Raw genomic sequence first — 12,081 nt, 5'->3', positions numbered from 1 at the left:
ATTCCAAATTTTCTTTAGGTCCCCATAAGATTATCAGTGCCCCCAACCAGCCTGAAGTAGCCTGGAATACTATGCCCACATTACCAAAAAATGGACTATGGATATTTTCCTTTCTCTTAAAAAAAGAGGGGGAAGTGATACAGAAGAATTCTGTATACTGTCAATCATGTTTTAAATAAACGCTGAGAGGCCAGGCAGGAAGTAAAGGTGGGTCAACAAGACAGGAAGTAGGGCAGGGCAAAGAAGAACAGGAGAAAGCTAAAAAGAAAGAAACCCATTACTCCCACGTCTTGCCCAGACCATGGAAGAAGCAGAATGTGACCTGTACACTGAAAAAGGTACTGAGCCACGTGGCTAATATATACTAGAATAATGGCTTGGTATACATTATAAGAGCAAATACGAAGACTGTGCTGATGGGCCAATCAGTTTATAACCTAATGTATACTCTCTGTGTGATTTTTCTCTGTGGCTAACTGGTTGTGGGAACTGGACAGGACAGAAACCCAATAAGCCTGGCCTTCTTGTTACACTACATTTTTTCTGCTTCCTCCCTGTTAGGCTTACAATTTATATCTTGTATCTTATTCCAGTTTTTTTTAAACTTTCAGTCAATGTATTCATTTTTTATGATACACAAATTAACAGATTAAATTATCATCCTTACTTTCTCTGGGTGAATGGAAATGAACTCATTGCCATGTTCAGAGTTGTAACAGATATGGAAGCAATGTAAAAGGGAGATTGAAAAGTAGCCTATTCTTCCTCAGTGACAATAGGCTGGAGATGACACCCTTTTCTTTTTCACCCTCTGAGCTGCAGTGCCTTTAAGTTGACAGCTCCTCCATACCCTTGCACTCAGAATTGAAGAGTAGGGACCAAATGATTTAGGCATAGAAAGAGACAGAGGAAGGAGGACATATTAATCAAGAGAGATGTTCAGGGCATGCAGGCTTTAATGCAAGCACAGGAGAAGCATTAGCTTGGGAATTTGAGCGTGCTTAAGGACAACCTAATCCTTAAAAACTACCCATCCCCCACCCCACATGCCACCACTATGACATCAGAGTTCTGTACCAATCATGTGGATAATTTGCATAGGACTACCAAGTGGCCAGAGGGCATAAGCCCACCTTTAAGATGATGTTTGTGTACAGATAGTTTCAAAAGAAACCTTACTTAGTGCTGGTGGTTGGACATGCAGAGGGAAGTTCCTCTAAAGTCCTTCAAAAGAACTAAATTTGTGAACAATTGGGAGATATGATCCTGGTTGTAGAACTAATTCAGACAATGGACTTCTGGGTTGTGTTCCCAGTCCATTTTCCTAGATAATACTAGAAAACATTCAATTCATTAGTTCTAATTAACAGAGTTCCTGAAAGAAAGGACCTAATATTCATGACCAACATTTTAGGGAAGAAGATAACTTTGAGCATCACCTCAGACAAAGGTACCCTGCAGAAGAGGGTTATTCATTCCACTTGGGTAACTCTGAGGAGAAAGAAATATCTGCTGGTGAATATTGCCATGCAAGGACTGGTCAACCTATCAAAACTCATGCTGCTAGAAGGGTCATTCATCTGAAGAGGGTAATTGTGCAAAGAGAGGATCCTCTCCTGTGAAATGTCACCATACAGCAAGGCTCCGCCTCAGAAAAGGCACCTTGCAGAAGAGTGCTACTCATTTGAGAAGGATAACTTGGCAGGGAGAAGACCTTCTGCAAGTGAAGATCACCCTGCAGGGAGACTTGTCCAATCAAAAGCAACTCTGCAAAGGAGGACCAATCATCTGAGAAGTGTAACTGGGCAAAGGGAGGACCCTCTTCTGGGAAAGTTCACCCAACAGCGAGAGGTTCTCCTCAGAGGAAAAGACTTGCTGAGGAGGAGGGACGCTCATTTGAAATGGGTACCTCAGCAGTTAGAGAACCCTCTGTTGGTGAAGTTGCCACATCAAAAGGTGTCATGTTGAAAAGGGTCATTTATCTGAAAGGGGTAAATCTGCAAATAGATGATCGTCTCCTGTGAAATGTCACCTTCCAGCGAGGCTTTGCTTCATAAAAAGGTACAGTGCAGAGGAGGGCTACTCATTTGAGAGGGGTAACTTGGCAGAAAGAAGGCCCTCGGCAAGTGAAGATCACCTTGCTTGTAGAGGTCACCCCATCCAAACCCACCCTGCAGAGGGCGGTCATTCATCTGAAAAGCATAACGCTGAAAAGAGAAGGCCCTCTCCTGGGAAAAATCACTACACAAGGAGGCGTCACCTCAGCAAAAGTTAGCCTGCCGATGAGGGTTACTCCTTCGAGAGGGGTAACTCTGCAAACAGAGAACCCTTTCCTGGGGAAGATCAGCCCACATGAAGAGGTCAGACTAGGAAGAAAAGCCATCCAGCCGAAGAGGGTGCACTCAGTTGAAAGGCAAAACTTGGCTGCAGAAGGACACATTACACGTGTTGTTGTTCTCAAAAAATGATTCCTGCCATTAGAAAAAGGATAAATCCATTTTATTTACTCTTTTGCTATTTATACTTTATTAATTTTCACTCAAATTTTTATTATATTAGAATTTTTGTTTGTTTTAGGTTTATTTATTCCTTTATCCCAGTGTCTTGAGGCAAAAGTCCAGGTTACTGAGCTAATACCTTTTTTTTCTTATACGTTAAAACAAACCTTCCTTTAATAAAAGTTGGTTAACCCAGGCATTCAATCATAGCAACAGAAAATTTACTAACAAAGAGACCATACATGCCGAGCTAGCCTTGGAGGATAGTTTCTCTCCACTAACTTTTTATACTTTTTATTCTTTTTATTTATTTAATATTGAAAAAAAAATTTCCATCTCCTCCCAGCCTCCCATTTGCCTCCCCTTCCTCCCATTCCATTCCCCCTCCCCCCACTCCTTTTCCCCTCCCTCTCCAGGCCGAAGAGCAGTCAGGGTTTCTTGCACTGTGGAAAGTCCAAGGTCCTCCCCCCTCCATCTAGGTCTAAGAAGGTCAGCATCCAAACTGGCTAGGCTTCCACAAAGCCAGAACATGAAGTAAGATCAAAACCCAGTGCCATTGTCCTTGGTTTCTCATCAAACCTCATTGTCCTCAGTGTTCAGAGAGTCCGGTTTTATCCCATGCTTTTTCAGTTCCAGTCCAGCTGGCCTTGGTGAGCTCCCAATAGATCAGTCCCTCTGTCTCAGTGGGTGGATGCACCCCTCGCGGTCTTGACTTTCTTGCTCATGTTCTCCCTCCTTCTGCTCCTCATTGGGACCTTGGGAGCTCATTCCAGTGCTCCAATGTGGGTCTCTGTCTCTATCTTCATCCATCGCCAGATGAAGGTTCTAAGGTGATATGCAAGATATTCATCAGTATGGCTATAGGATAGAGCCATATCCTCAGCTGCCCAAGGAACTAACTGGGGACATCCCCGTGGACACCTGGGAACCCCTCTAGGTTCAAGTCTCTTGCCAACCCTGAGATGGCTCCCTTAATTAAGATATATACTTCCCTGCTCCCATATCCACCCTTCCTCCGTCCCAACCATCCCATTCCCCCAAGTTCCCCCCATCCTCCCCTTCTCACTTTTCTCTCCCCATCTCCTCTCACCTCTATCCCACCCCACCCCCAAGATCCCATTTTTTTTTTTTGCCAGGCAATCTTGTCTACTTTCCATATCCAGGAGGATAACTATATGTTTTTCTTTGGGTTCACCTTCTTATTTAGCTTCTTTAGGATCATAAATTATAGACTCAATGTCCTTTATTTATGGCTAGAAAACAATATGAGTGAGTACATCCCATGTTCATCTTTTTGGGTCTGGGACACCTCACTCAGGATAGTGTTTTCTATTTCCATCCATTTGCATGCAAAATTCAAGAAGTCATTGGTTTTTTACCACTGAGTAGTACTCTAATGTATATATATATTCCACACTTTCTTCATCCATTCTTCCATTGAAGGGCATCTAGGTTGTTTCCAGGTTCTGGCTATTACAAATAATGCTGCTATGAACATAGTCGAACAAATGCTTTCGTGATATGATAGGGCATCTCTTGGGTATATTGCCAAGAGTGGTATTGCTGGGTCCTGGGGTAGGTTGATCCTGAATTTCCTGAGAAACCACCACACTGATTTCCAAAGTGGTTGGACAAGTTTGCATTCCTACCAGCAATGGATGAGGGGTACTTCCTCCACAACCTCTCCAGAAAAGGCTATCATTGGTGTTTTTGATTTTAGTCATTCTGACAGGTGTAAGATGATATCTCAAAGTTGTTTTGATTTGCATTTCCCTGATCGCTAAGGAGGTTGAGCATGCCCTTAAGTGTCTTTTGGCCATTTGAACTTCTTCTGTTGAGAATTCTCTGTTCAGTTCAGTGCCCCATTTTTTAATTGGGTTAATTAGCATTTTAAAGTCTAGTTTCTTGAGTTCTTTCTTTATTTATTTAGTTAGTTATTTTTTATTGAAAAAAAAATTTCCGCCTCCTCCCTGCCTCCCATTTCCCTCCCCCTCCTCCCGCCCCTCATCCCCTCTCCCCACTCCTCTTCTCCTCCCTCTCCAGTCCCAGGAGCAGTCAGGGTTCCCTGCCCTGTGGAAAGTACAGGGTCCTCCCCCCTCCATCCAGGTCTAGGAAGGTGAACATCCAAACTGTCTAGGCTCCCACAAAGCCAGAACATGAAGTAGGATCAAAACCCCGTGCCATTGTCCTTGGCCTCTCGTCAACTCTCATTGTCCGCCATGTTCAGAGAGTCCGGCTTTATCCCATGCTTTTTCAGTTCCAGTCGAGCTGGCCTTGGTGAGCTCCCAATAGATCGGCCCCACTGTCTCAGTGGGTGGGTGCACCCTTCGTGGTCCTGACTTCGTTGTACATGTTCTCCCTCCTTCTGCTCCTCATTAGGACCTTGGGAGCTCAGTCCAGTGCTCCAGTGTGGGTCTCTGTCTCTATCTCCATCCATCGCTAGATGAAGGTTCTATGGTGATATGCAAGATATTCATCAGTATGGCTATAGAATAGGTTCATTTCAGGTTCCCTATCCTCAGCTGCCCAAGGAACTAACTGGAGACATTGCCCTGGGCATCTGGTAGCCACTCCAAGTTCAAGTCTCTTGCCAACCCTTAGGTGGCTCCCTTAACTAAGATATGAGTTTCCCTGCTCCCCTATCCAACCTTCCTATATCCCCAATCATCGCGTTTCCCCAAGTTCCCCTCATCCTCTCCTTCACACTTTTCTCTCTCCATCTCCCCTTACCACCATCCCACCCTACCCCCAAGATTCCAAGTTTTTTGCCCAGCAATCTTGTGTATTTCCCATAGCCAGGAGGATAACTATATGTTTTTTCTTGGGTTTGCCCTCTTGTTTAGCTTCTTTAGGACCACAAATTATAGACTCAATGGCCCCTATCCATGGCTAGAAACCAATTATGAGTGAGTACATAGCATGATCTTCTTTTTGGGTCTGGGTTACCTCACTCATGATAGTATTTTCTATTTCCATCCATTTGCATGCAAAATTCGAGAAGTCATTGTTTTTTACTGCAGAGTAGTACTCTAATGTGTATATATTCCCCACTTTCTTCATCCATTCTTCCATTGAAGGACACCTAGGATGCTTCCAGGTTCTAGCTATTACAAATAATGCTGCTATGAACATAGTTAAACAAATGCTTTTGTCATATGATAGGGCATCTCTTGGGTATATTCCCAAGAGTGGTATTGCTGGGTCCAGGGGTAGGTTGATCCCAATTTGTCTGAGAAACCGCCACATGGATTTCCAAAGTGGTTGCACAAGTTTGCAGTCCCACCAGCAATGGATGAGGGTACCCCTTTCTCCACAACCTCTCCAGCAAAGGCTATCCTTGGTGTTTTTGATTTTAGCCATTCTGACAGGTGTAAGATGGTATCTTAAAGTTGTTTTAATTTGCATTTCCCTTATCGCTAAGGAGGTTGAGCATGACCTTAAGTATCTTTTGGCCATTTGAACTTCTTCTGTTGAGAATTCTCTGTTCAGTTCAGTGCCCCATTTTTTAATTGTGTTAATTATCATTTTAACGTCTAGTTTCTTGAGTTCTTTATATATTTTTGAGATCAGACCTTTGTCTGATGCTGGGTTGGTGAAGATCTTCTCCCAGTCTGTAGGCTGCCTTTTTGTCTTAGTGACAGTGTCCTTTGCTTTACAGAAGCTTCTTAGTTTCAGGAGGTCCCATTTATTCAATGTTGCCCTTATTGTCTGTGCTGCTGGGGTTATACATAGGAAGCGATCTCCAGTGCCCATATGTTGTAGGGTACTTCCCATTTTCTCTTCTATCAGGTTGAGTGTGTTCAGATTGATATTGAGGTCTTTGATCCATTTGGACTTGAGTTTTGTGCATGGTGATAGATATGGGTCTATTTTCATTTTTCTACAGGTTGACATCCAGTTTTGCCAGCACCATTTGTTGAAGATGCTTTCTTTCTTCCATTATACACTTTTAGCTCTTTTTTTTATTGAAAAAAAAATTTTCTGCCTCCTCCCTGCCACCCATTTCCCTCCCCCTCCTCCCGCCCCTCTCCCCCTCCCCCCACTCCTCTTCTCTTCCCTCTCCAGTCCTAGGAGCAGTCAGGGTTCCCTGCCCTGTGGAAAGTCCAAGGTCTTCCCCCCTCCATCCAGGTCTAGGAAGGTGAACATCCAAACTGTCTAGGCTCCCACAAAGCCAGAACATGAAGTAGGATCAAAACCCTGTGCCATTGTCCTTGGCCTCTCGTCAGTTCTCATTGTCTGCCATGTTCAGAGAGTCCGGTTTTATCCCATGCTTTTTCAGTCACAGTCCAGCTGGCCTTGGTGAGCTCCCAATAGATCAGCCCCACTGTCTCAGTGGATGGGTGCACCCCTCATGGTCCTGACTTCGTTGTACATGTTCTCCCTCCTTCTGCTCCTCATTAGGACCTTGGGAGCTCAGTCCGGTGCTCCAGTGTGGGTCTCTGTCTCTATCTCCATCCATAGCTAGATGAAGGTTCAGCTTTTGTTGAGATGAACAAACTGATTCTGTCATTCGTGTGTAAATGTCAGATCAGAGTGATGCTTGACAGGGCTTACACAGCAGTGCCATGTAGAATCAACAGCTTCTTTACCTGGAGACACTGAGGTATCTGTGACATCTAGAGATAGGAATTGGTTTTCTCCCTCTACTATGTGGGTCCTGGGATTGAACTTAGGTCATCAGATTTGATGGTAAGCATTTTACCTATGGAGCCATTTCTGGCCTAGTGCCATTGTCCTTGGCTTCTCATCAGCCTTCATTGTCCGCCATGCTCAGAGACTCCAGTTTCAACCCATGCTTATTCAGTCCCAGACGAGCTGGCCTTGGTGGGCTCCCAATAAATCAGATCCACTGTCACAGTGGGTGGGTGCATCCCTCGTGGTCCTGATTTCCTTGCTCATGTTCTCCCTCCTTCTGCTCCTCATTTGGACCTTAAGAGCTCAGACCGTTGCTCCAAATTGAGTCTCTGTCTCTACCTCGATCCATCGCCAGATGAAGGTTCTAAGGTGATATGTAAGACATTCATCAGTATAGGATAGGGTCATTTCAGGTTCCCTCTCCTCAGTTGCCCAAGGTACCAGCTGGGGACATCTCCCTGGACACCTGCGAACCCCTCTAGAGTCAAGTCTCTTGCCAACCCTAAGATGGCTCCCTTAGTTAGGATAAATACTTCGCTGCTCCCGTATCCACCCTTCCTATATCCCAACCATCCCAATACCCCGAGCTCCTCCCATCCTCCCCTTCTCATGTTTCTCATCCCATTTCCCCTTTGCCCCATGCCACCTCACCCACAAGTTCCCAGTTTTTGCCCTGCAATCTTGTCTACTTCCCCTCTCCAGGCGGATGACTATACGATTTTCTTTGGGTTCACTTTCTTATTTAGCTTCTCTAGGATCACAAATTATATGCTCAATGTCCTTTATTTATGGCTAGAAACCGATTATGAGTGAGTACATCCCATGTTCCTCTTTTTGGGTCTGGGATACCTCACTCAGGATAGTGTTTTCTATTTCCATCCATTTGCACGCAAAATTCGAGAAGTCATTGTTTTTTACCACTGAGTAGTACTCTAATATGTATATATTCCACACTTTCTTCATCCATTCCTCCATTGAAGGGCATCTAGGTTGTATCCAGGTTTTGGCTATTACAAACGATGCTGCTATGAACATAGTTGAACAGATACTTTTGTCATTTGATGGGGCATCTCTTGGGTATGTTCCCAATAGTGGTATTACTGGATCTTGGGGTAGGTTGATCCCAAATTTCCTGAGAAATCGCCACACTGATTTCCAAAGTGGTTGTACAAGTTTGCATTCCCACCAGCAATGAATGAGTGTGCCACTTTCTCCACACCCTCTCCAGCAAAGGCTATCATTGGTGTTTTTGATTTTAGCCATTCTGACAGGTGTAAGATGGTATCTTAAAGTTGTTTTAATTTGCATTTCCCTTATCGCTAAGGAGGTTGAGCATGACTTTAAGTGTCTTTTGGCCATTTGAATTTCTTCTGTTGAGATTCTCTGTTCAGTTCAGTGCCCCATTTTTTATTGGGTTAATTAGCATTTTAAAGTCTAGTTTCTTGAGTTCTTTATATATTTTGGAGATCAGACCTTTGTCTGTTGCAGGGTTGGTGAAGATCTTCTCCCAGTCAGTGGGTTGCCTTTTTGTCTTAGTGACAGTGTCCTAGGAATACAAGGGTCGTACCTAAGTATAATAAAAGCTATTTATAGCAAGCCATCAGCTAACATCAAATTAAATGGAGAGAAACTCAAAGCTATTCCACTAAAATCAGAAACACGACAAGGTTGTCCACTCTCTCCATACCTCTTTAATATAGTGCTTGAAATTCTAGCAATAGCAATAAAACAACATAAAGGGATCAAAGGGATTCAAATTGGAAAGGAAGAAGTTAAACTTTCATTATTTGCAGATGATATGATAGTGTACATAAGCGACGCCAAAAACTCCAGCAAAGAACTCCTTCAGCTGATAAACACCTTTAGTAGCGTTGCAGGATACAAGATCAATTCCAAAAAATCAGTTGCCCTCCTATACACAACGGATAAGGAGGCAGAGATGGAAATCAGAGAAGCATCACCCTTCATGATAGCCACAAATAGCATAAAATATCTTGGGGTAACTCTAACCAAGGAAGTGAAGGATCTATTTGACAAGAACTTTAAGTCTATGAAGAAAGAAATTGAGGAGGATACCAAAAAATGGAAGGATCTCCCTTGCTCTTGGATTGGGAGGATCAACATAGTAAAAATGGCAATTCTACCAAGGGCAATTTATAGATTCAATGCAATCCCCATTAAAATCCCATCAAAATTCTTCACAGATCTTGAGAGGACAATAATCAACTTTATATGGAGAAACAAAAAACCCAGGATAGCCAAAACATTCTTATATAATAAAGGATCGTCTGGAGGTATTACCATCCCTGACCTCAAACTCTATTACAGAGCCTCAGTATTGAAAACAGCTTGGTATTGGCATAAAAACAGAGAAGTTGATCAATGGAACCGAGTAGAAGACCCTGATTATAACCCACAAACATATGAACACCTAATTTTTTATAAAGGAGCCAAAAGTATTCAATGGAAAAAAGAGAGCATCTTCAACAAATGGTGCTGGCAGAACTGGTTGTCAACCTGTAGAAGAATGAAAATAGATCCATATCTATCACCATGCACAAAACTCAAGTCCAAATGGATTAAATATTAGTCTGAACACACTGAACCTGATAGAAGAAAAAGTGGGAAGTACTCTACAACATATGGGTACAGGAGATCACTTCCTACGTTTATCCCCAGCAGCACAGACATTAAGGACAACATTGAATAAATGGGACCTCCTGAAACTGAGTAGCTTCTGTAAAGCAAAGGACGCTGTCACTAAGACAAAAAGGCAACCCACTGACTGGGAGAAGATCTTCACCAACCCTGCAACAGACAAAGGTCTGGTCTTTTTATTGTGTCCCATATTTCCTGAATGTTTTGTGATGAGAGTTTGTTGGCCTTGCTGTTTTCTTTAATCAGCGTGTTTATTTTCTCTATGGTATCTTCAGAATCTGGGATTCTTTCTTCTATCTCTTGTATTCTGTTGGTTATGCTTGTTTCTGTAGTCTCTATTCGTTTACCTAGATTTTCCATGTCCTGCCAGCCTTCTGTTTGTGTTTTCTTCTTTGCCTCCATTTCAGTTTTCAAGTCTTGAACTGTTTCCATTATCTGTTTGATTGTTTTTCCTTGGTTTCCTAGGGTATCACTCACTGATTTACTCAATTCTTCAAACTTTCTGTTATACTTCTCATCCATTTCTGTAAGGGCATTTTTTACATGCTGTTTAAGGGCGTCAATCACTTTCATAAAGTCAATTTTTTCTACTTCTTCATGATTAAGGTGTTCACGTCCTCCTTTTGTGAGGTCACTGGGTTCTGGTGGTTTCATATTATTTTTCAGATTGTTGGGTGAATTCTTGCATTGGCGCCTGCCCATCTCTTCCTCCGAATGCTCTCCTATGGATCTTCTTTTACAGGATCAGGTCTCCTTGCCTACTGTTGTACCTTCCCAGTGATGGTACTCCCCAGTGATGGTTCTCCTGGTGTTCCAGTGATGGCTCTCCTGGTGACAATATCCGATCTCCGTGCCCAATGATGGCTCTCCTGGTGCCGAGATCAGATCTCTGTTCCCAATGATGGCTCTCCTGGTACCGAGCTCAGATCTCCGTGCTGGTTGGGTAGTTCATAAACAAAGCGCCTATTTGCTTGGTGCAGGCAGGCCAGTGAAACAAAGGAAGTCCCGCCTGCCTGTTTGCCCTGAGGATTCGTCCCCAGCGCCCAGACAGGCTGAGCTAGGTGGTGTTATGTGCCTAAAGAAGGAAGGGGACAGAAAGAAGAGGGGTTCTGGATGCAAGCTGGGTGGGCTAGGAAGAGAGAGGCAGTCTGCAGGGAGTAGAGTCTCTGCAGGGAGCCCAGGAAGGATGGGGGTGGGTGTGAGGAACTTCTGAGTTCCCTGTCCGGGGCTGCTGCCGCGGGTCATAGACTCACCCCAATGATGGCTCTCCTGGTACCGAGCTCAGATCTCCATGCTTGTTGGGTAGTTCGTAAACAAAGTGCCTACCTTGCTTGGTGCAGGCAGGCCAGTGAAACAAAGGAAGTCCCGCCTGCCTGTTTGCCCTGAGGATTTGCCCCCAGCACCCAGACAGGCTGAGCTAGGTGGTGTTATGTGTCCAAAGAAGGAAGGGGGCAGAAGGAAGAAGGGTTCTGGATGCAAGCTGGGTGGGCTAGGAAGAGAGAGGCAGTCTGCAGGGAGTAGAGTCTCTGCAGGGAGCCCAGGAGGGATGGGGGGTGGGTGTGAGGAACTTCTGAGTTCCCTTTCCGGGGCTGCTGCCGCGGGTCACAAACTCCTAGTTTCTTGAGTTCTTTACATATTTTGGAGATCAGACTTTTGTCTGTTGCGGGATTGGTGAAGATCTTCTCCCAGTCAGTGGGTTGCCTTTTTGTCTTAGTCACAGTGTCCTTTGCTTTACAGAAACTTCTCAGTTTCAGGAGGTCCCATTTATTTAATGTTGCCCTTAATGTCTGTGCTGCTGGGATTATAAGTAGGAAGTAGTCTCCTATGCCCATATGTTGTAGGGTACTTCCCACTTTCTCTTCTATCAGGTTCAGTGTGTTCAGACTGATATTGAGGTCTTTGATCCATTTGGACTTGAGTTTTGTGCATGGTGATAGATATGGGTCTATCTTCATTCTTCTACAGGTTGACATCCAGTTGTGCCAGCACCATTTGTTGAAGATGCTTTCTTTCTTCCATTGAATACTTTTAGCTCCTTTATCGAAAATGAAGTGTTCATATGTTTGTTGGTTAAAATCCGGGTCTTCTATACGATTCCATTGGTCAACTTCTCTGTTTTTATGCCAATACCACGCTGTATTCATTACTGTAGTTCTGTAATAGAGTTTGAAGTCAGGGATGGTAATACCTCCAGAAGTTTCTTTATTGTATAAGATTGTTTTGGCTATTCTGGGTTTTTTTGTTTTTCCTTATAAAGTTGATTATTATCCTCTCAAGATCTGTGAAGAAT

This window comes from Chionomys nivalis, chromosome X, assembly GCF_950005125.1.
Source record: "Chionomys nivalis chromosome X, mChiNiv1.1, whole genome shotgun sequence".
Taxonomy (NCBI): domain Eukaryota; kingdom Metazoa; phylum Chordata; class Mammalia; order Rodentia; family Cricetidae; genus Chionomys; species Chionomys nivalis.
Note: the sequence above shows the minus strand (reverse complement) of the source record.